Below are 21638 nucleotides of genomic sequence, written 5' to 3' on the forward strand. Positions count from 1 at the left end.
CCTGCCCCCCCAGACGAGGTTAAAAACGTCCTTCGTCAGGCCTCTGCGCATGAAGCGGGGCAAAGGGTACACATGTGCAAGGTAGAGCAGGGTGGGAAGAATATCCACTTTTAAGGCTAAGACCTTACCTTGGAAGGACAGGGACCTGGACTTCCACAGTCCGATCTTCCGCCTGGCGATCGCCAACCGCTCCTCCCAGTTCAAACGGGCGGCACCATCCGAAAGGAAGTTGACCCCCAACACTTTGAGAGGTCCGTCACAGAGGGTGAGACCCCCTGCGACGCCCTCCCTCGCCTTCCAGCTGCCGAAATACTTGGCCACCGACTTACTGAGGTTGAGCGTCGCGCCGGAGGCCCTACCGAACGCATGAACAAGGCTCATGGCATGACCGAGAGACTGATCAGAGCAGACGAAAAGGGTGGTGTCGTCTGCGTACTGGGTCAGTTTAACAGTTTTCCCCCGACTTCCTGGGATAAGAAGGCCATCGACCCCGGGGTGGGCGCGAATGGCGCACGCCAGTGGCTCTATATAGAGCGCGTAGAGGAGGGGGGAGAGGGGACATCCCTGCCTCACTCCACTCAGCTGGGGCACCAAGTCACTCAGGAAGCCATTGATAACAACATGGCTCCCAACTTCGTTATACAAAGTGTGTAACCACCCCAGGTAATTGGGTCCAAAGCCAAACTTACCCAATACTTGAAACAGGAAGCGGTGATCTACCCGGTCGAAGGCTTTCTCCTGGTCCAAGCTGACCAGCAGGAGAGGGAGGTTCCTGTCCTCCACCCAGGCGATGGCGTCGCGGATGAGATGGAGGTTCCACGTCGCCGATCGACCCGGTACTCCACACGTCTGATCGCTGTGAACCAGATGAGCCATGGCCTTCCTCAGGCGTTCTGTAAGGGTCTTTGCGATGAGCTTTGTGTCTACACAAAGCATGGTCAGGGGCCTCCAGTTGCCAAGGTCGGCACGATCACCCTTCTTGTGCAACAAAGAAAGAACCCCTGACCTCATGCTCCTAGTGAGCAAACCCCGGCGCTGAACGTCCTCTACAACCTTCAGTAATTCCGGCCCGAGGACATCCCAAAAAGTGGAATAAAATTCCACCGGGAGCCCATCAAGGCCCGGTACCTTGCGGCGGTTCATCTTGCCAAGCACTGCGGTCAGCTCGGCCAAGGTGATGGGGGCTTCTAAGCCGTCACGAATGTCACTGGGAAGGCAAGGTGAGATGTTGTCTAGGAACCGCTCCCCTGCAACCGGGTCCGTGTCCCTAACCTTAAAAAGATTGTGATAAAACAATTTAGCAACCTCCAGCATGTCTGATGTTGTTGTTACCGTATCGCCGTTTAAGGCCCGGAGAGAGTCGAAGGTCTTCTCCTCCCGGGCTTCCCTGGCTCTCTGGAAAAAATGAGTATTGCACTTTTCATTGTTTTCCAAAAAGAACATTCTGTCGCGGAGCATTTGGGCCGAGGCAGCCTGTGCATGCAGGCGCCTCAGCTCACCCTTTATATCAAGCAGTCGCTCGTGGTCGATGGTGCCCCCGCTGTTGTGAGCGGCGTATTCATCCCGCAACCTTCTCTCCAGCTGCAGAATGGAGAATTTCTTCTCCATCCTGCGCTGCTTGCTGTACTGCATGGAGAAGGTTCGGATCCTATCCTTCACACTCTCCCACCATTCGGCCACGGAGGGGAAGGTAGGCTTGTCCTTCTGCCACTCGGAGAAGTGATCTAAAAAAAGGTGTCTAAAATCGCTCTCCTCCAGGATCTGCAGGTTCATTTTCCAATAGCCACCCCCATATTCAGGGGCGTCTATGGAAACAGTGGCCTCCACTGCCAAGTGGTCAGTGGGCCACTGTGGGGAGAGGGACACCTTTTTAAAAACAACGGGGGGTGAGGCTAAAATATAGTCGATGCGACTGCTGGCTCCGCGACTATTGTGCCAGGTGAAGCCCGGCATGCTGGGGTTGCATATCTTAAAACCATCAACAAGTTTAAAGGAACGAATAAAATGGCGAAAGTGCCCAGAGCTGACATCCTGTCTACCCTCCAACGAGATGTTAAAGTCCCCTCCTAAAATCAAGTGTCGATCTGTGACACAGAACGGGGACAACTCTTCAAAGAGAGTTATACGGGACGAGGCCTCCACTGGAGCGTAGACACATATGGCCCGGAGGCGCTGTCCCCTCCATGTGGCGTCCACCCCCAAAACCCTACCTTGAAGAACGGTAAACGATCTTACTTCTTCAAAGGCGCGGTCGCCAAAAAGGATCCCGACGCCTGAGGAGTGGACACCACCTACGCTCCAGTAGGATCTACCCCTCTTCCATTGTCGTGAAAAGAGAGCCTCGTCCCGCTGGTCCCGGAGGTGGACTTCCTGCAGAAAACAAATGCTGAAGGGAGAAGATGCCAGCTGATTAAAAACAGATGTGCGCTTTAAAACGTTCCTCAAACCCCTGACATTCAAGGTGACAATATTAAAATTGGCCATGAAATGTTAAAAAGGTAAAATACAATTACAAACAACACACTAAAATAATAAAAGCCAGCCATTAAAAACAATACCGCATTACTGCCCCCCCTCCTCAGTCAAACCCAAAAGGCCCCCCAGTTCCAGCCCCCCCAGGTACTCCTGTTCATTTGCTTTGTCCTGCACACTACTGTACTCCTGGGGGGGCGCAGGGGACTGTCCCAAGTCCCACACCAGATGGGGGGCCCCCAATGTCGGGGAGGGGGGACTCTCTCGGCCTTGGTCCCCGGCCGCCACTGCTGGCAAGGTGGCAGCCGGAGGGCTGGATGCGTCGGGTTGTGCCTCCCTTCTGCTCTTCTTCCTCCTCCGGGGGGATGCGCCGCTCTTTCTCCTCCTGCTGCTGACACCTGGAGCCAGGACTGGAGACCCCTCCTGCATTGCAGTCGCTGTCGCTGGGGCCTCCTCCACCTCGGCCAGGGCATCTCCTCCTGCCCCCGCCGCCGACTGTTCCTGCCCGGACGTGGGGGCTTGCGCTCCCCCACCACTCTCCTTGCCGACAGCTCTGCTGCCTAACAGAGCGTCGGCGTATGACGTTTTCCGTTGGGGGCAGGAACGAGCCAGATGGTCCTCACCGTTGCAGTGGATGCAGCGACGGGGGCCCTTGCAGTCCCTGGCCATGTGCCCCGGCTCCAGGCAGTTGCGGCAGCGCAGGTTGGCGCATCCCTCCAGAGTATGTCCAAAGGTGTGACACTGTCGGCAGAAGGGAGGCTGTCCGGAATAAAACAAGTAAGCCTTATTGCCCTGTAGATTAAAATAGGCTGGGGGATGACTAAAACCGCCCGCCCCATTAGCGTCCGGGCGCAGGCGGGCCTGGAACTGGCGTCGACCAGTCCAGATCCCCAGCTCATCCCGGATGTCCTTGTGGCCAGGAAGGAGGTCCACATACTTGTTCAAGAACTGGCGGACGGCTTCGCCGGACACATGCGGGTTAAAACAATGTACCGTAATTACCCGCTTGTCGGGCCACCACAGCGGCTCAACGGTGTATCGTCCCAGGAGAGGGTGCTGGGCCCTCTCCTTGCTCCGCTCCAGGACCTTGGTGTAGCTCTCGTCGGTGGACAGGGTGACCTCGAAGAACTGGAAAGGTCCATTCCGCTGCACACACAGGATGTCCTCCATGCGCAGGCCCAGCTCCCCGAAGGCCACCTCCCGGATGAAGGCCAGGCGGTCGGGGAAGGTGCCTACCTCCCCTTCGGCCCTCCAGCAGAACCGGGCGGTATTACGCAGGCCACCGCCTGCTACCAGCCACGGCCCGCTGAAGGGCTTCCTCGCAGCTCCGCCGGCCGTCGACATCCGGGATGGTCCACCGACGTCGTTCCTGGAGCAGAGTCCTCCTGCCGCCGTGGTCCCGACGTCCGCCGTGGTCCGGCCGCCGTCCGCCAATCCGGGATGAGCCGAGGAATGCTAAACTATAAAAGCAACTAAAAAATAAAAACACCAGTTCACCCGGCAGGGCGGCGGACAGGCCACCAGCCACTGCGGGATCCCCAGCCTAATAAAAACGAAAATAAAAGCAGGGATAAAAGGCTAAAAGGAAGGCACGGGTCGCCCCGTGGCAGCGGCGGTCAAGCCACCTACTGGTCACGCATTAGGTTTGCCGTGCCTTCCTCTAAAAAACCCGACGCAGTCCGTTAAAAGCGATAAAAAGAGCGTAAAATCCACTTGATCTTAGCCAAAAGGCCGAGAAGCGATACCCACAAATTGCGCCCCGCCGGGCGCCAGCATGCGGGATGCCGACGGAGCTGGCGCGGCTCAGCCCTCACCAGCCCCTCTGGCAGGTGTCGCCCGGCGAGTCCACGCGTGATCCAGGGAGACCACAGCCGCGCCACCGGGCACCTAACGCCAGCCGCTAAGCCGGGCCCAGTCTTCCTTTGACAGCAGCAGTGCAGCTCTGCTTGGGCAGAGCCTCCAAAAATACCATGAACTCATCGCTATCCCTCTCCACGGAAATCTTTAGTAAAAGGCGAAAGATTTATACGGGATGAAGAGAGACCCGAGTCGATATGGGGCCGCCGCCAAGCCCGTCGCCGTTAGCCGGGCCTGCGTGACGCCCCCGCTCGGAGTAGAATGCCCAGGGGCGTCGCAGCCGCCGTCCTCGGGGCCCCGACTCCTCCCTGTCCTCCTGTCCTCTCAAAAGACAGCAATCATTTTAACAAACATGAGGGGAAATTCAAAAGGCAAAGATGACATCATGCCTTACCTCAGCGCAGCTGTCCACCGCACAAACAGTGTGTCACCTTCCTTTAAAAAAAAAAAAAAAAAAAAAAGAAAAACGGCGGGAAACGGGGGCCACGCACAGACAGGGCCCCCCCCCTCACAGCACTCAGTCTATTAGTCACTCACTCACTCACTCAGTCAGTCAGTCAGTCAGTCAGTCAGTCAGTCAGTCAGTCAGTCAGTCAGTCAGTCAGTCAGTCAGTTCTGCCTTTCGACAACAGGGGGCAGTAGAGGTGCACCATTCCCGGAAGCACTGCAATACCGGGTCGATGCGTGGAGCGGACGGGGCAAGCCCCACTTCCGGCTCCCTGTTCCAAAAATCCGTTTAATATGTGGTCCCCTCCATGGGGGACGTATCAGATATTAAACTGATAAGAACAGATACTACACTTGATCTTAGCCAAAAGGCCGAGAAGCGATACCCACAAATTGCGCCCCGCCGGGCGCCGGCATGCGGGATGCCGACGGAGCTGGCGCGGCTCAGCCCTCACCAGCCCCTCTGGCAGGTGTCGCCCGGCGAGTCCACGCGTGATCCAGGGAGACCACAGCCGCGCCACCGGGCACCTAACGCCAGCCGCTAAGCCGGGCCCAGTCTTCCTTTGACAGCAGCAGTGCAGCTCTGCTTGGGCAGAGCCTCCAAAAATACCATGAACTCATCGCTATCCCTCTCCACGGAAATCTTTAGTAAAAGGCGAAAGATTTATACGGGATGAAGAGAGACCCGAGTCGATATGGGGCCGCCGCCAAGCCCGTCGCCGTTAGCCGGGCCTGCGTGACGCCCCCGCTCGGAGTAGAATGCCCAGGGGCGTCGCAGCCGCCGTCCTCGGGGCCCCGACTCCTCCCTGTCCTCCTGTCCTCTCAAAAGACAGCAATCATTTTAACAAACATGAGGGGAAATTCAAAAGGCAAAGATGACATCATGCCTTACCTCAGCGCAGCTGTCCACCGCACAAACAGTGTGTCACCTTCCTTTAAAAAAAAAAAAAAAAAAGAAAAACGGCGGGAAACGGGGGCCACGCACAGACAGGGCCCCCCCCCTCACAGCACTCAGTCTATTAGTCACTCACTCACTCAGTCAGTCAGTCAGTCAGTCAGTCAGTCAGTCAGTCAGTCAGTTCTGCCTTTCGACAACAGGGGGCAGTAGAGGTGCACCATTCCCGGAAGCACTGCAATACCGGGTCGATGCGTGGAGCGGACGGGGCAAGCCCCACTTCCGGCTCCCTGTTCCAAAAATCCGTTTAATATGTGGTCCCCTCCATGGGGGACGTATCAGATATTAAACTGATAAGAACAGATACTACACTTGATCTTAGCCAAAAGGCCGAGAAGCGATACCCACAAATTGCGCCCCGCCGGGCGCCAGCATGCGGGATGCCGACGGAGCTGGCGCGGCTCAGCCCTCACCAGCCCCTCTGGCAGGTGTCGCCCGGCGAGTCCACGCGTGATCCAGGGAGACCACAGCCGCGCCACCGGGCACCTAACGCCAGCCGCTAAGCCGGGCCCAGTCTTCCTTTGACAGCAGCAGTGCAGCTCTGCTTGGGCAGAGCCTCCAAAAATACCATGAACTCATCGCTATCCCTCTCCACGGAAATCTTTAGTAAAAGGCGAAAGATTTATACGGGATGAAGAGAGACCCGAGTCGATATGGGGCCGCCGCCAAGCCCGTCGCCGTTAGCCGGGCCTGCGTGACGCCCCCGCTCGGAGTAGAATGCCCAGGGGCGTCGCAGCCGCCGTCCTCGGGGCCCCGACTCCTCCCTGTCCTCCTGTCCTCTCAAAAGACAGCAATCATTTTAACAAACATGAGGGGAAATTCAAAAGGCAAAGATGACATCATGCCTTACCTCAGCGCAGCTGTCCACCGCACAAACAGTGTGTCACCTTCCTTTAAAAAAAAAAAAAAAAAAAAAAGAAAAACGGCGGGAAACGGGGGCCACGCACAGACAGGGCCCCCCCCCTCACAGCACTCAGTCTATTAGTCACTCACTCACTCACTCAGTCAGTCAGTCAGTCAGTCAGTCAGTCAGTCAGTCAGTCAGTCAGTCAGTCAGTCAGTCAGTTCTGCCTTTCGACAACAGGGGGCAGTAGAGGTGCACCATTCCCGGAAGCACTGCAATACCGGGTCGATGCGTGGAGCGGACGGGGCAAGCCCCACTTCCGGCTCCCTGTTCCAAAAATCCGTTTAATATGTGGTCCCCTCCATGGGGGACGTATCAGATATTAAACTGATAAGAACAGATACTACACTTGATCTTAGCCAAAAGGCCGAGAAGCGATACCCACAAATTGCGCCCCGCCGGGCGCCAGCATGCGGGATGCCGACGGAGCTGGCGCGGCTCAGCCCTCACCAGCCCCTCTGGCAGGTGTCGCCCGGCGAGTCCACGCGTGATCCAGGGAGACCACAGCCGCGCCACCGGGCACCTAACGCCAGCCGCTAAGCCGGGCCCAGTCTTCCTTTGACAGCAGCAGTGCAGCTCTGCTTGGGCAGAGCCTCCAAAAATACCATGAACTCATCGCTATCCCTCTCCACGGAAATCTTTAGTAAAAGGCGAAAGATTTATACGGGATGAAGAGAGACCCGAGTCGATATGGGGCCGCCGCCAAGCCCGTCGCCGTTAGCCGGGCCTGCGTGACGCCCCCGCTCGGAGTAGAATGCCCAGGGGCGTCGCAGCCGCCGTCCTCGGGGCCCCGACTCCTCCCTGTCCTCCTGTCCTCTCAAAAGACAGCAATCATTTTAACAAACATGAGGGGAAATTCAAAAGGCAAAGATGACATCATGCCTTACCTCAGCGCAGCTGTCCACCGCACAAACAGTGTGTCACCTTCCTTTAAAAAAAAAAAAAAAAAAGAAAAACGGCGGGAAACGGGGGCCACGCACAGACAGGGCCCCCCCCCTCACAGCACTCAGTCTATTAGTCACTCACTCACTCAGTCAGTCAGTCAGTCAGTCAGTCAGTCAGTCAGTCAGTCAGTCAGTTCTGCCTTTCGACAACAGGGGGCAGTAGAGGTGCACCATTCCCGGAAGCACTGCAATACCGGGTCGATGCGTGGAGCGGACGGGGCAAGCCCCACTTCCGGCTCCCTGTTCCAAAAATCCGTTTAATATGTGGTCCCCTCCATGGGGGACGTATCAGATATTAAACTGATAAGAACAGATACTACACTTGATCTTAGCCAAAAGGCCGAGAAGCGATACCCACAAATTGCGCCCCGCCGGGCGCCAGCATGCGGGATGCCGACGGAGCTGGCGCGGCTCAGCCCTCACCAGCCCCTCTGGCAGGTGTCGCCCGGCGAGTCCACGCGTGATCCAGGGAGACCACAGCCGCGCCACCGGGCACCTAACGCCAGCCGCTAAGCCGGGCCCAGTCTTCCTTTGACAGCAGCAGTGCAGCTCTGCTTGGGCAGAGCCTCCAAAAATACCATGAACTCATCGCTATCCCTCTCCACGGAAATCTTTAGTAAAAGGCGAAAGATTTATACGGGATGAAGAGAGACCCGAGTCGATATGGGGCCGCCGCCAAGCCCGTCGCCGTTAGCCGGGCCTGCGTGACGCCCCCGCTCGGAGTAGAATGCCCAGGGGCGTCGCAGCCGCCGTCCTCGGGGCCCCGACTCCTCCCTGTCCTCCTGTCCTCTCAAAAGACAGCAATCATTTTAACAAACATGAGGGGAAATTCAAAAGGCAAAGATGACATCATGCCTTACCTCAGCGCAGCTGTCCACCGCACAAACAGTGTGTCACCTTCCTTTAAAAAAAAAAAAAAAAAAAAAAAAAAAAGAAAAACGGCGGGAAACGGGGGCCACGCACAGACAGGGCCCCCCCCCTCACAGCACTCAGTCTATTAGTCACTCACTCACTCACTCACTCAGTCAGTCAGTCAGTCAGTCAGTCAGTCAGTCAGTCAGTCAGTCAGTCAGTCAGTTCTGCCTTTCGACAACAGGGGGCAGTAGAGGTGCACCATTCCCGGAAGCACTGCAATACCGGGTCGATGCGTGGAGCGGACGGGGCAAGCCCCACTTCCGGCTCCCTGTTCCAAAAATCCGTTTAATATGTGGTCCCCTCCATGGGGGACGTATCAGATATTAAACTGATAAGAACAGATACTACACTTGATCTTAGCCAAAAGGCCGAGAAGCGATACCCACAAATTGCGCCCCGCCGGGCGCCGGCATGCGGGATGCCGACGGAGCTGGCGCGGCTCAGCCCTCACCAGCCCCTCTGGCAGGTGTCGCCCGGCGAGTCCACGCGTGATCCAGGGAGACCACAGCCGCGCCACCGGGCACCTAACGCCAGCCGCTAAGCCGGGCCCAGTCTTCCTTTGACAGCAGCAGTGCAGCTCTGCTTGGGCAGAGCCTCCAAAAATACCATGAACTCATCGCTATCCCTCTCCACGGAAATCTTTAGTAAAAGGCGAAAGATTTATACGGGATGAAGAGAGACCCGAGTCGATATGGGGCCGCCGCCAAGCCCGTCGCCGTTAGCCGGGCCTGCGTGACGCCCCCGCTCGGAGTAGAATGCCCAGGGGCGTCGCAGCCGCCGTCCTCGGGGCCCCGACTCCTCCCTGTCCTCCTGTCCTCTCAAAAGACAGCAATCATTTTAACAAACATGAGGGGAAATTCAAAAGGCAAAGATGACATCATGCCTTACCTCAGCGCAGCTGTCCACCGCACAAACAGTGTGTCACCTTCCTTTAAAAAAAAAAAAAAAAAAGAAAAACGGCGGGAAACGGGGGCCACGCACAGACAGGGCCCCCCCCCTCACAGCACTCAGTCTATTAGTCACTCACTCACTCAGTCAGTCAGTCAGTCAGTCAGTCAGTCAGTCAGTCAGTCAGTCAGTCAGTCAGTCAGTCAGTTCTGCCTTTCGACAACAGGGGGCAGTAGAGGTGCACCATTCCCGGAAGCACTGCAATACCGGGTCGATGCGTGGAGCGGACGGGGCAAGCCCCACTTCCGGCTCCCTGTTCCAAAAATCCGTTTAATATGTGGTCCCCTCCATGGGGGACGTATCAGATATTAAACTGATAAGAACAGATACTACACTTGATCTTAGCCAAAAGGCCGAGAAGCGATACCCACAAATTGCGCCCCGCCGGGCGCCGGCATGCGGGATGCCGACGGAGCTGGCGCGGCTCAGCCCTCACCAGCCCCTCTGGCAGGTGTCGCCCGGCGAGTCCACGCGTGATCCAGGGAGACCACAGCCGCGCCACCGGGCACCTAACGCCAGCCGCTAAGCCGGGCCCAGTCTTCCTTTGACAGCAGCAGTGCAGCTCTGCTTGGGCAGAGCCTCCAAAAATACCATGAACTCATCGCTATCCCTCTCCACGGAAATCTTTAGTAAAAGGCGAAAGATTTATACGGGATGAAGAGAGACCCGAGTCGATATGGGGCCGCCGCCAAGCCCGTCGCCGTTAGCCGGGCCTGCGTGACGCCCCCGCTCGGAGTAGAATGCCCAGGGGCGTCGCAGCCGCCGTCCTCGGGGCCCCGACTCCTCCCTGTCCTCCTGTCCTCTCAAAAGACAGCAATCATTTTAACAAACATGAGGGGAAATTCAAAAGGCAAAGATGACATCATGCCTTACCTCAGCGCAGCTGTCCACCGCACAAACAGTGTGTCACCTTCCTTTAAAAAAAAAAAAAAAAAAGAAAAACGGCGGGAAACGGGGGCCACGCACAGACAGGGCCCCCCCCCTCACAGCACTCAGTCTATTAGTCACTCACTCACTCAGTCAGTCAGTCAGTCAGTCAGTCAGTCAGTCAGTCAGTCAGTCAGTCAGTCAGTCAGTTCTGCCTTTCGACAACAGGGGGCAGTAGAGGTGCACCATTCCCGGAAGCACTGCAATACCGGGTCGATGCGTGGAGCGGACGGGGCAAGCCCCACTTCCGGCTCCCTGTTCCAAAAATCCGTTTAATATGTGGTCCCCTCCATGGGGGACGTATCAGATATTAAACTGATAAGAACAGATTTTTTTTTTTTTTTTTTTTTATCAAACCAGTCAGAGTTGGATACCCGTCGCTTCATCAACTCGGCCAACCTTCACTCATCATTCCGGCTATTTCAAATTCAATTACAATTTTTATTTCAATCAATAAAATATTACAATTATAATCTCCTTAAAAGGATTTCAAACAAGACATTAACACACCGTTAAAATTCAGCCCATATCAGAGTTTAAAATTTAAATATAAAATACATAAACCACACCAGACATTCAATAAATAAGCAAATATTAATCAAAAACCATTGAGTGTCAGTGGTTATTTTCAAAATCACCCCCAGGCTTAAAATCCCATTGCAAAGGGTTTCCGATCCTTGTGAACTTTATGGTGTGACACTGAAAAAAAAAACATTAACGCACCACCAAGAAAGGCACAGTATAAGGTGCGTGCGTTCACAACTCACGTGCCACACCGACCTTCCTGGATGGAGCTCGTACTCACCAAGATGTTAGTGGGGCTATGGCCGCAGAAGGCCCTTCCACCTTTCCTTGGCCTCGTGATAGCCCCACTGGATGATGTCCCGCTCCATCCTGAAATCCAAGTCCGCCACAATCTTTCGATATAATCCCCAGGCCCTCAAATCTGCCCCTTTATGGATGAGTGCCGACCTTGCATTCCAAAGTTCACGTTTGGTCATGCTGATCAGCAGCCACATCCGGGGCGGGAAGGGAGTCTGAGGACCTTGGGGCCACCCCATCATCACCTTATCGTAGGACAACACAAACTGCGGGTCTAGTTTCCTGCACAGGCCTTGCACTGATCTCCAGACCTCCCTGGCATACCCACAGTCCCAAAAGGCGTGCCTGAGGGTCTCCTCCTCTGAGCACTCGGGACGTGGGCAGCCTGAGTGTCTGGTCAGCTTGTGCCTGTACAGTACATCCCTGACCGGCAGCTTACCATGCACACACTGCCAGTTCAGGTCCTGCAGCCGGTTATCCAACCCCTTGGGCTGGATCCTGGTCCAGGTGTCCTTCTCCAGGCCCAGCACAGCACGGGTTCCCCTCTTCACCAGCACAGCCCGATACAGGGCTCGGTGCCTGGTGAGGGTCCCTGGGGGGAGACCTGCCGGAAGAGACTTACTCCACTTAATAGCATGGTGATAGTGGGTCGGCAGCGTCTCCGCCTTGGGCCCGGCGTTGGACCACGACGTCAACAGACGTCTCATGGGCAGGGCCAGCCACAAGTGAACAAAATACTGGTGGGGGTGTTCTAGGGGAGCCACCAGACGTGCACAGATCTGGGAGAAGAACAGGCAGTCAAGCTTGAGAGGGAAGTCAGGAACATCCCTCCCCCCACTGTCCTTTCCAAGGTACATCACTTCCCTCCTCACATACTCATACCTGATAAGAACAGATTTTTTTTTTTTTTTTTTTTTTTTTTCAAACCAGTCAGAGTTGGATACCCGTCGCTTCATCAACTCGGCCAACCTTCACTCATCATTCCGGCTATTTCAAATTCAATTACAATTTTTATTTCAATCAATAAAATATTACAATTATAATCTCCTTAAAAGGATTTCAAACAAGACATTAACACACCGTTAAAATTCAGCCCATATCAGAGTTTAAAATTTAAATATAAAATACATAAACCACACCAGACATTCAATAAATAAGCAAATATTAATCAAAAACCATTGAGTGTCAGTGGTTATTTTCAAAATCACCCCCAGGCTTAAAATCCCATTGCAAAGGGTTTCCGATCCTTGTGAACTTTATGGTGTGACACTGAAAAAAAAAACATTAACGCACCACCAAGAAAGGCACAGTATAAGGTGCGTGCGTTCACAACTCACGTGCCACACCGACCTTCCTGGATGGAGCTCGTACTCACCAAGATGTTAGTGGGGCTATGGCCGCAGAAGGCCCTTCCACCTTTCCTTGGCCTCGTGATAGCCCCACTGGATGATGTCCCGCTCCATCCTGAAATCCAAGTCCGCCACAATCTTTCGATATAATCCCCAGGCCCTCAAATCTGCCCCTTTATGGATGAGTGCCGACCTTGCATTCCAAAGTTCACGTTTGGTCATGCTGATCAGCAGCCACATCCGGGGCGGGAAGGGAGTCTGAGGACCTTGGGGCCACCCCATCATCACCTTATCGTAGGACAACACAAACTGCGGGTCTAGTTTCCTGCACAGGCCTTGCACTGATCTCCAGACCTCCCTGGCATACCCACAGTCCCAAAAGGCGTGCCTGAGGGTCTCCTCCTCTGAGCACTCGGGACGTGGGCAGCCTGAGTGTCTGGTCAGCTTGTGCCTGTACAGTACATCCCTGACCGGCAGCTTACCATGCACACACTGCCAGTTCAGGTCCTGCAGCCGGTTATCCAACCCCTTGGGCTGGATCCTGGTCCAGGTGTCCTTCTCCAGGCCCAGCACAGCACGGGTTCCCCTCTTCACCAGCACAGCCCGATACAGGGCTCGGTGCCTGGTGAGGGTCCCTGGGGGGAGACCTGCCGGAAGAGACTTACTCCACTTAATAGCATGGTGATAGTGGGTCGGCAGCGTCTCCGCCTTGGGCCCGGCGTTGGACCACGACGTCAACAGACGTCTCATGGGCAGGGCCAGCCACAAGTGAACAAAATACTGGTGGGGGTGTTCTAGGGGAGCCACCAGACGTGCACAGATCTGGGAGAAGAACAGGCAGTCAAGCTTGAGAGGGAAGTCAGGAACATCCCTCCCCCCACTGTCCTTTCCAAGGTACATCACTTCCCTCCTCACATACTCATACCTGCCGCCCCAAACAAGGTTAAACACATCCTTAGTTAAGCCTCTCCGCATGAAGCGGGGCATGGGGAACACATGGGCGAGGTAGAGGAGGGTGGGAAGGATATCAACCTTCAAGGCGAGAACCTTACCCAGGAAGGACAGGGACCTGGCCTTCCACATCCCCATCTTCCGCCTGGCGATCGTCAAACGCTCTTCCCAGTTTACCCGGGCAGCACCTTTCGAAAGAAAGTTAACCCCCAACACCTTGAGAGGGCCGCCGCAGAGAGTGAGCCCCCCCGGGACGTCCTCTCTCGCCTTCCAGCTGCCAAAGTACTTGACCACCGACTTGCTCAGGTTAAGTGCAGCCCCGGAGGCCTTCCCGAACGCCTGCACCAAGCCCAGGGCGTGACCGAGCGCATGGTCCGAGCACACAAACAGAGTGGTATCGTCTGCGTACTGGGCCAGCTTTACCGTCAGGCCCCCACTCCCTGGCAGGATCAGGCCGTTGATACCTGGATGGGCACGGATGGCGCTCGCCAACGGCTCTATATATAGAGCGTAGAGGAGGGGGGAGAGAGGGCAACCCTGCCTCACTCCACTTGACTGGGGAACCCAATCACTGAGGGAACCATTAATCGACACATGGCTACCAACCTCAGTATAAAGCGCATGAACCCATCCCAAGAACTTAGGCCCAAAACCTAGCCTGCTCAATACCCCAAACAGGAAGCAGTGGTCCACTCGGTCAAACGCCTTCTCCTGGTCCAAGCTAACGAGTGCCAGAGGGACATTCCTGTCCTCAGCCCAGGCGATCGCGTCCCGAATTAAATGTAAATTCCAAGTCGCAGATCGACCCGGGACCCCGCAAGTCTGGTCACTATGGACCAGGTGGGTCATGGCCTTTTTTAGGCGCTCAGTTAGGGTCTTTGCTATGATCTTTGCATCTACGCCAAGCATTGTCAGGGGTCTCCAGTTGCCAAGTTCGGCACGATCGCCCTTCTTGTACAACAAAGACAAGACCCCTGACCGCATGCTCTTGGTGAGCATGCCCTGACGCTGCACGTCCTCAGCCCCTTCTAGCAGCTCCGGCCCGAGGACTTCCCAAAACGTGGAATAGAATTCCACGGGGAGTCCATCGAGACCAGGAACTTTGCGCCGGTTCATTTTGCCTAGCACCTCAGTCAGCTCGGCTAGAGTGAAGGGGGCATCTAAGCTGTCCCTTGCCTCACTGGGAAGACTAGGTTTGAGTTTAGATAAAAACTGCTCCCCTAGCTCAGGTTCGGTCTCCCTTTTCTTAAAAAGGTCACCGTAAAAACATTTAGCAACCTCCAGCATCCGGGCCGAATCGGAGACCAGGTTGCCTCCTTGGTCCCGGAGGGCAGTGAAACACTTTTCCTCACGGGCCAGTTTCACCTTATTAAAGAAGAAGGCTGTACATTTCTCATTCTCCTCCCTTTCCAAAGCCCTGGCCCAAAACAAGGAGGCCGCAGCCGATTGCTCGTGCAGGCCCCTCAGCTTAGCTTTGGCTGCCTGCACCTCCTCAAAGTTAAAAGCCCCTCCGTTGTTGTGGCGGGCATACTCCCTCTGCAGCCTGGTCTCTAGCCGTTGGATTTCGTAAAGCCTTTTAGCTTTACGCTGGCCGCAATAGTGGATAGCTAGAGCTCTAACCCTCTCTTTTACGCTCTCCCACCATGCGGCCGTGGAGACGTAGGCTGCCTTACAGCCCCGCCACGCAGTAAAATGATCCAGGAAGAGAGACCTAAAGTCTCTCTCTTCTAAGATCTCCACGTTCAGCTTCCAATAGCCCCTCCCGAAGGTAGGGGCGTCAATGGAAACTGTGGCCTCGACCGATGTATGGTCCGAGTACCACCGTGGAGACCTCAAAACCTTCCTAAAAACAACAGAGGGCGAAGCTAAAATATAATCAATACGGCTGCTGGCCCCACGACTGTTGTGCCAGGTATGGCCCGGATCTGTGGGGTTGCACGTTTTAAAACCATCAGAGAGGTTGAGGCTGCGGATCAAATTCCTAAAATGTTTAGTGCTGACATCCCCTTTCCCTTCTAAAAAAGTATTGAAGTCCCCTCCTAAAATTATGTGTCTATTAGTGACACAAAACTGGGCCAGCTCCTCAAAAAGCGCAATGCGGGACGAGGCCTCCACTGGAGCGTAAACGCACATCGCCCGGATGTGCTGACCTCTCCAGGTGGCGTCCACTCCCAAAACCCTTCCCTGCACTACAGTGAAGGTACTCACATTCTCAAAGGCCCGGTCACCAAAAAGGATGCCGACGCCTGAAGAATGGACACCACCAACGCTCCAGCAGGACTTACCCCTCTTCCACGCTTGTGAGAAAAGAGCCACGTCCCGCTGGTCCCTGAGGTGGACTTCCTGCAAGAAACAGAGATTGAAAGGGGAGGATGTCAGTTCATCAAAGACCGCGGCCCTTTTGACTGGGTTCCTCAACCCTCTGACGTTAACAGTAAAAATTTTAAAATCAGCCATGGGGGGATTAAAAAAAGAATAAAACAATAAGAAATTAAAACCATAAAAATTTTAAAAACTATAATAAAACCAGCTATTAAGACCCCTGTTCCCCCTCCCCGCTCATGCCCAGAATTTTCCCCAGCATGGAGTCCTCCAGGTAGGCCTGGTCGTTTGGTGAAACCTCCAGGCCCGAAAAGGTAATGTCCTCCTGGGGAAGGGCTGGGGACAACATTGACAAATTCCAACTTATATCTTCTGTTTTGGGGGCGGGGGGCGATACGACCTGTACAGGGGCCTCAGCTGGGGGCGCCGCCTCCTTGGGGGTACCTGTTGCCTCCTCTGCTTCCTTCCTCGTCTTCTTAGTTTTGTCCTTGGGGTCACCCTTCTTCTTCCTTTTGGTGACCCCGGCCCGGGCCTGCGGGGACTGCCCAGCCTGAGCCCGGGGCCCCTCAGCCCCCAACGGGGTCTTCACTGGGGACCTGGCCACTTCTTCCTGGGCCCCCACTGACCTCTCCTGAGGCCCCCCTGGCTTTGGGGCAGGGAGCAGCTCCCGGTCCGGCACCCGCCTCACCTGCCCACCACCCGCCAGAACGCCCGCATAGGAGCGCTGGGGGCAGACACGGGCCAGGTGCTCCTCGCTGCTACAGTGGCGGCAACGTTGGGGGCCCTTACAGTCCTTAGCCATGTGCCCGGGCTCAAGGCAGTTACGGCACTTAAGGTCCGGGCAGTCCTCCGCCTTGTGTCCATGGCCCTGGCACGACCGGCAGAAGGTAGGCTGTCCAGTGTAGAACAGGTACCCCCTGTTGGGCCCGATGGAAAAGTAGGCTGGGGGATGAAGATATCCCCCCTTTCCATCCGGCCGCAGTCGCACCTGAAACTGGCGGCGCCCATTCCACACACCCAGCTCGTCCCGGACGTCTCTGTGTCCTGGTAAAACCTCAACGTGTTTAGTGAGGAAATGGCAGACGGCCTCCGCCGACACGTAAGGATTGAACACATGCACCGTTACCACCCGCTTGTCCGTAAACCACAAGGGCTCAACCGAGTACATATTCAAGAGCGGGTGGTCGGACTTGCTCTGCTCCAGCACCCTCCGGTATGCCTCCTCAGAGGCCAAGGTAACATCCAGAAACCTCTGGGGATGGTTCCTCTGGACGCAGATCAGGTCCTCCAGCTTAAAGCCCAGCACACCAAACACCACCTCCCGGATGAAGAAGACCCTGTCGTGAAACTGGGCCTCTCCATCCAGGTTCCTCCAACGGAACCGGGCCGTGTTAAGCAGACCGCCACCTACCATCGGACCCGGTCCGGAGGAGGGGGTCGTCCCGGCCACTGGAGCCGCCGCTGGGGCCGTCACTGCCGTCCTGGGAGCCGTAGCTGCCATCCTCCAGCTGGGGTGCTCCGGCATCAGCCGTCCCACTCGGAGTGGAGCAAGGCGCAGTGTTCCAGAGGTCCTTCCGCCGTAGTCCAAGACGGGCTGAGCTAAAAACTAGACTAAAAAATAAAATAATAAAAGTGAATAAAAACAAACAAGGGCTGAAAAACACTAAAACAGGATACCAAGGTTCACCCCGTGGCAGCGGCGGTCAGGCCACCTGCTGGGCACGCATTAGGATCCCCTTGGTATCCGCTAAACTAAAAAACACGACGGGTAAAACGGCTAAGAAAAACGCCAAAAGTTTTTAAAAACTTGATCTTAGCCAAAAGGCCGAGAAGCGATACCCACAAATTGCGCCCCGCCGGGCGCCGGCATGCGGGATGCCGACGGAGCTGGCGCGGCTCAGCCCTCACCAGCCCCTCTGGCAGGTGTCGCCCGGCGAGTCCACGCGTGATCCAGGGAGACCACAGCCGCGCCACCGGGCACCTAACGCCAGCCGCTAAGCCGGGCCCAGTCTTCCTTTGACAGCAGCAGTGCAGCTCTGCTTGGGCAGAGCCTCCAAAAATACCATGAACTCATCGCTATCCCTCTCCACGGAAATCTTTAGTAAAAGGCGAAAGATTTATACGGGATGAAGAGAGACCCGAGTCGATATGGGGCCGCCGCCAAGCCCGTCGCCGTTAGCCGGGCCTGCGTGACGCCCCCGCTCGGAGTAGAATGCCCAGGGGCGTCGCAGCCGCCGTCCTCGGGGCCCCGACTCCTCCCTGTCCTCCTGTCCTCTCAAAAGACAGCAATCATTTTAACAAACATGAGGGGAAATTCAAAAGGCAAAGATGACATCATGCCTTACCTCAGCGCAGCTGTCCACCGCACAAACAGTGTGTCACCTTCCTTTAAAAAAAAAAAAAAAAAAGAAAAACGGCGGGAAACGGGGGCCACGCACAGACAGGGCCCCCCCCCTCACAGCACTCAGTCTATTAGTCACTCACTCACTCACTCACTCAGTCAGTCAGTCAGTCAGTCAGTCAGTCAGTCAGTCAGTCAGTTCTGCCTTTCGACAACAGGGGGCAGTAGAGGTGCACCATTCCCGGAAGCACTGCAATACCGGGTCGATGCGTGGAGCGGACGGGGCAAGCCCCACTTCCGGCTCCCTGTTCCAAAAATCCGTTTAATATGTGGTCCCCTCCATGGGGGACGTATCAGATATTAAACTGATAAGAACAGATACTACACTTGATCTTAGCCAAAAGGCCGAGAAGCGATACCCACAAATTGCGCCCCGCCGGGCGCCAGCATGCGGGATGCCGACGGAGCTGGCGCGGCTCAGCCCTCACCAGCCCCTCTGGCAGGTGTCGCCCGGCGAGTCCACGCGTGATCCAGGGAGACCACAGCCGCGCCACCGGGCACCTAACGCCAGCCGCTAAGCCGGGCCCAGTCTTCCTTTGACAGCAGCAGTGCAGCTCTGCTTGGGCAGAGCCTCCAAAAATACCATGAACTCATCGCTATCCCTCTCCACGGAAATCTTTAGTAAAAGGCGAAAGATTTATACGGGATGAAGAGAGACCCGAGTCGATATGGGGCCGCCGCCAAGCCCGTCGCCGTTAGCCGGGCCTGCGTGACGCCCCCGCTCGGAGTAGAATGCCCAGGGGCGTCGCAGCCGCCGTCCTCGGGGCCCCGACTCCTCCCTGTCCTCCTGTCCTCTCAAAAGACAGCAATCATTTTAACAAACATGAGGGGAAATTCAAAAGGCAAAGATGACATCATGCCTTACCTCAGCGCAGCTGTCCACCGCACAAACAGTGTGTCACCTTCCTTTAAAAAAAAAAAAAAAAAAAAAAGAAAAACGGCGGGAAACGGGGGCCACGCACAGACAGGGCCCCCCCCCTCACAGCACTCAGTCTATTAGTCACTCACTCACTCACTCAGTCAGTCAGTCAGTCAGTCAGTCAGTCAGTCAGTCAGTCAGTCAGTTCTGCCTTTCGACAACAGGGGGCAGTAGAGGTGCACCATTCCCGGAAGCACTGCAATACCGGGTCGATGCGTGGAGCGGACGGGGCAAGCCTTCCGGCTCCCTGTTCCAAAAATCCGTTTAATATGTGGTCCCCTCCATGGGGGACGTATCAGATATTAAACTGATAAGAACAGATACTACACTTGATCTTAGCCAAAAGGCCGAGAAGCGATACCCACAAATTGCGCCCCGCCGGGCGCCGGCATGCGGGATGCCGACGGAGCTGGCGCGGCTCAGCCCTCACCAGCCCCTCTGGCAGGTGTCGCCCGGCGAGTCCACGCGTGATCCAGGGAGACCACAGCCGCGCCACCGGGCACCTAACGCCAGCCGCTAAGCCGGGCCCAGTCTTCCTTTGACAGCAGCAGTGCAGCTCTGCTTGGGCAGAGCCTCCAAAAATACCATGAACTCATCGCTATCCCTCTCCACGGAAATCTTTAGTAAAAGGCGAAAGATTTATACGGGATGAAGAGAGACCCGAGTCGATATGGGGCCGCCGCCAAGCCCGTCGCCGTTAGCCGGGCCTGCGTGACGCCCCCGCTCGGAGTAGAATGCCCAGGGGCGTCGCAGCCGCCGTCCTCGGGGCCCCGACTCCTCCCTGTCCTCCTGTCCTCTCAAAAGACAGCAATCATTTTAACAAACATGAGGGGAAATTCAAAAGGCAAAGATGACATCATGCCTTACCTCAGCGCAGCTGTCCACCGCACAAACAGTGTGTCACCTTCCTTTAAAAAAAAAAAAAAAAAAGAAAAACGGCGGGAAACGGGGGCCACGCACAGACAGGGCCCCCCCCCTCACAGCACTCAGTCTATTAGTCACTCACTCACTCACTCAGTCAGTCAGTCAGTCAGTCAGTCAGTCAGTCAGTCAGTCAGTCAGTCAGTCAGTCAGTCAGTTCTGCCTTTCGACAACAGGGGGCAGTAGAGGTGCACCATTCCCGGAAGCACTGCAATACCGGGTCGATGCGTGGAGCGGACGGGGCAAGCCCCACTTCCGGCTCCCTGTTCCAAAAATCCGTTTAATATGTGGCCCCCTCCATGGGGGACGTATCAGATATTAAACTGATAAGAACAGATACTACACTTGATCTTAGCCAAAAGGCCGAGAAGCGATACCCACAAATTGCGCCCCGCCGGGCGCCAGCATGCGGGATGCCGACGGAGCTGGCGCGGCTCAGCCCTCACCAGCCCCTCTGGCAGGTGTCGCCCGGCGAGTCCACGCGTGATCCAGGGAGACCACAGCCGCGCCACCGGGCACCTAACGCCAGCCGCTAAGCCGGGCCCAGTCTTCCTTTGACAGCAGCAGTGCAGCTCTGCTTGGGCAGAGCCTCCAAAAATACCATGAACTCATCGCTATCCCTCTCCACGGAAATCTTTAGTAAAAGGCGAAAGATTTATACGGGATGAAGAGAGACCCGAGTCGATATGGGGCCGCCGCCAAGCCCGTCGCCGTTAGCCGGGCCTGCGTGACGCCCCCGCTCGGAGTAGAATGCCCAGGGGCGTCGCAGCCGCCGTCCTCGGGGCCCCGACTCCTCCCTGTCCTCCTGTCCTCTCAAAAGACAGCAATCATTTTAACAAACATGAGGGGAAATTCAAAAGGCAAAGATGACATCATGCCTTACCTCAGCGCAGCTGTCCACCGCACAAACAGTGTGTCACCTTCCTTTAAAAAAAAAAAAAAAAAAAAAAGAAAAACGGCGGGAAACGGGGGCCACGCACAGACAGGGCCCCCCCCCTCACAGCACTCAGTCTATTAGTCACTCACTCACTCACTCAGTCAGTCAGTCAGTCAGTCAGTCAGTCAGTCAGTCAGTCAGTCAGTTCTGCCTTTCGACAACAGGGGGCAGTAGAGGTGCACCATTCCCGGAAGCACTGCAATACCGGGTCGATGCGTGGAGCGGACGGGGCAAGCCCCACTTCCGGCTCCCTGTTCCAAAAATCCGTTTAATATGTGGTCCCCTCCATGGGGGACGTATCAGATATTAAACTGATAAGAACAGATTTTTTTTTTTTTTTTTTTTTTTTTTATTCATCTTTAATCAACATTTCTGCATACAATCTAAAACCAACACATAAAACTATAAAGACATTTATCACACTACCCATAATAAGCTAACTTCAACACTAAAAGAAATACACATATAAATCACACTCCTAACCTATTCAATCATAAAACAACAACATATATAACACATATTATAAAACAATCATATAATACCACATACATAAAACTTCTAAAATACTTCAACCCTACAACACCATTACAACACACGTTAAAACAGTATTAAATACATAAATACAGCAGAAATCCTAAAATGTCTAA

General features: G+C 55.3%; 21 non-coding genes and 1 pseudogene across 21 annotated transcripts; all 22 read right to left on the reverse strand.

Moving 5' to 3' along the window:
• Window positions 1-4410: 4410 nt before the first annotated feature.
• Window positions 4411-4524, reverse strand: LOC140584653 (U5 spliceosomal RNA). Its single transcript, XR_011986615.1, has one exon. It is a non-coding gene; the product is annotated as a U5 spliceosomal RNA (small nuclear RNA).
• A 444-nt stretch (window positions 4525-4968) lies between these two features.
• On the reverse strand, window positions 4969-5160 carry LOC140585173 (U2 spliceosomal RNA). Its single transcript, XR_011987133.1, has one exon. It is a non-coding gene; the product is annotated as a U2 spliceosomal RNA (small nuclear RNA).
• Window positions 5161-5355: 195 nt separating this feature from the next.
• LOC140584654 (U5 spliceosomal RNA) lies at window positions 5356-5469 on the reverse strand. Its single transcript, XR_011986616.1, has one exon. It is a non-coding gene; the product is annotated as a U5 spliceosomal RNA (small nuclear RNA).
• Window positions 5470-5881: 412 nt separating this feature from the next.
• LOC140585174 (U2 spliceosomal RNA) lies at window positions 5882-6073 on the reverse strand. The gene has a single exon (XR_011987134.1). It is a non-coding gene; the product is annotated as a U2 spliceosomal RNA (small nuclear RNA).
• A 195-nt stretch (window positions 6074-6268) lies between these two features.
• On the reverse strand, window positions 6269-6382 carry LOC140584655 (U5 spliceosomal RNA). The gene has a single exon (XR_011986617.1). It is a non-coding gene; the product is annotated as a U5 spliceosomal RNA (small nuclear RNA).
• A 440-nt stretch (window positions 6383-6822) lies between these two features.
• Window positions 6823-7014, reverse strand: LOC140585175 (U2 spliceosomal RNA). Its single transcript, XR_011987135.1, has one exon. It is a non-coding gene; the product is annotated as a U2 spliceosomal RNA (small nuclear RNA).
• Window positions 7015-7209: 195 nt separating this feature from the next.
• On the reverse strand, window positions 7210-7323 carry LOC140584656 (U5 spliceosomal RNA). Its single transcript, XR_011986618.1, has one exon. It is a non-coding gene; the product is annotated as a U5 spliceosomal RNA (small nuclear RNA).
• A 416-nt stretch (window positions 7324-7739) lies between these two features.
• Window positions 7740-7931, reverse strand: LOC140585176 (U2 spliceosomal RNA). The gene has a single exon (XR_011987136.1). It is a non-coding gene; the product is annotated as a U2 spliceosomal RNA (small nuclear RNA).
• A 195-nt stretch (window positions 7932-8126) lies between these two features.
• Window positions 8127-8240, reverse strand: LOC140584658 (U5 spliceosomal RNA). The gene has a single exon (XR_011986620.1). It is a non-coding gene; the product is annotated as a U5 spliceosomal RNA (small nuclear RNA).
• Window positions 8241-8682: 442 nt separating this feature from the next.
• On the reverse strand, window positions 8683-8874 carry LOC140585177 (U2 spliceosomal RNA). Its single transcript, XR_011987137.1, has one exon. It is a non-coding gene; the product is annotated as a U2 spliceosomal RNA (small nuclear RNA).
• Window positions 8875-9069: 195 nt separating this feature from the next.
• LOC140584659 (U5 spliceosomal RNA) lies at window positions 9070-9183 on the reverse strand. The gene has a single exon (XR_011986621.1). It is a non-coding gene; the product is annotated as a U5 spliceosomal RNA (small nuclear RNA).
• A 432-nt stretch (window positions 9184-9615) lies between these two features.
• On the reverse strand, window positions 9616-9807 carry LOC140585178 (U2 spliceosomal RNA). Its single transcript, XR_011987138.1, has one exon. It is a non-coding gene; the product is annotated as a U2 spliceosomal RNA (small nuclear RNA).
• A 195-nt stretch (window positions 9808-10002) lies between these two features.
• Window positions 10003-10116, reverse strand: LOC140584660 (U5 spliceosomal RNA). Its single transcript, XR_011986622.1, has one exon. It is a non-coding gene; the product is annotated as a U5 spliceosomal RNA (small nuclear RNA).
• Window positions 10117-10544: 428 nt separating this feature from the next.
• Window positions 10545-10730, reverse strand: LOC140584193 (U2 spliceosomal RNA). Its single transcript, XR_011986185.1, has one exon. It is a non-coding gene; the product is annotated as a U2 spliceosomal RNA (small nuclear RNA).
• Window positions 10731-17845: 7115 nt separating this feature from the next.
• LOC140584661 (U5 spliceosomal RNA) lies at window positions 17846-17959 on the reverse strand. Its single transcript, XR_011986623.1, has one exon. It is a non-coding gene; the product is annotated as a U5 spliceosomal RNA (small nuclear RNA).
• Window positions 17960-18379: 420 nt separating this feature from the next.
• Window positions 18380-18571, reverse strand: LOC140585179 (U2 spliceosomal RNA). The gene has a single exon (XR_011987139.1). It is a non-coding gene; the product is annotated as a U2 spliceosomal RNA (small nuclear RNA).
• A 195-nt stretch (window positions 18572-18766) lies between these two features.
• Window positions 18767-18880, reverse strand: LOC140584662 (U5 spliceosomal RNA). Its single transcript, XR_011986624.1, has one exon. It is a non-coding gene; the product is annotated as a U5 spliceosomal RNA (small nuclear RNA).
• Window positions 18881-19304: 424 nt separating this feature from the next.
• Window positions 19305-19492, reverse strand: LOC140584110 (U2 spliceosomal RNA). The gene has a single exon (XR_011986146.1). It is a non-coding gene; the product is annotated as a U2 spliceosomal RNA (small nuclear RNA).
• A 195-nt stretch (window positions 19493-19687) lies between these two features.
• LOC140584664 (U5 spliceosomal RNA) lies at window positions 19688-19801 on the reverse strand. The gene has a single exon (XR_011986626.1). It is a non-coding gene; the product is annotated as a U5 spliceosomal RNA (small nuclear RNA).
• A 436-nt stretch (window positions 19802-20237) lies between these two features.
• Window positions 20238-20429, reverse strand: LOC140584086 (U2 spliceosomal RNA). Its single transcript, XR_011986122.1, has one exon. It is a non-coding gene; the product is annotated as a U2 spliceosomal RNA (small nuclear RNA).
• A 195-nt stretch (window positions 20430-20624) lies between these two features.
• On the reverse strand, window positions 20625-20738 carry LOC140584665 (U5 spliceosomal RNA). Its single transcript, XR_011986627.1, has one exon. It is a non-coding gene; the product is annotated as a U5 spliceosomal RNA (small nuclear RNA).
• A 424-nt stretch (window positions 20739-21162) lies between these two features.
• On the reverse strand, window positions 21163-21397 carry LOC140584191 (U2 spliceosomal RNA; annotated as a pseudogene).
• Between the last annotated feature and the right edge of the window lie 241 nt (window positions 21398-21638).

This window comes from Paramormyrops kingsleyae, unplaced genomic scaffold (genome assembly GCF_048594095.1).
Source record: "Paramormyrops kingsleyae isolate MSU_618 unplaced genomic scaffold, PKINGS_0.4 ups31, whole genome shotgun sequence".
Lineage (NCBI taxonomy): Eukaryota > Metazoa > Chordata > Actinopteri > Osteoglossiformes > Mormyridae > Paramormyrops > Paramormyrops kingsleyae.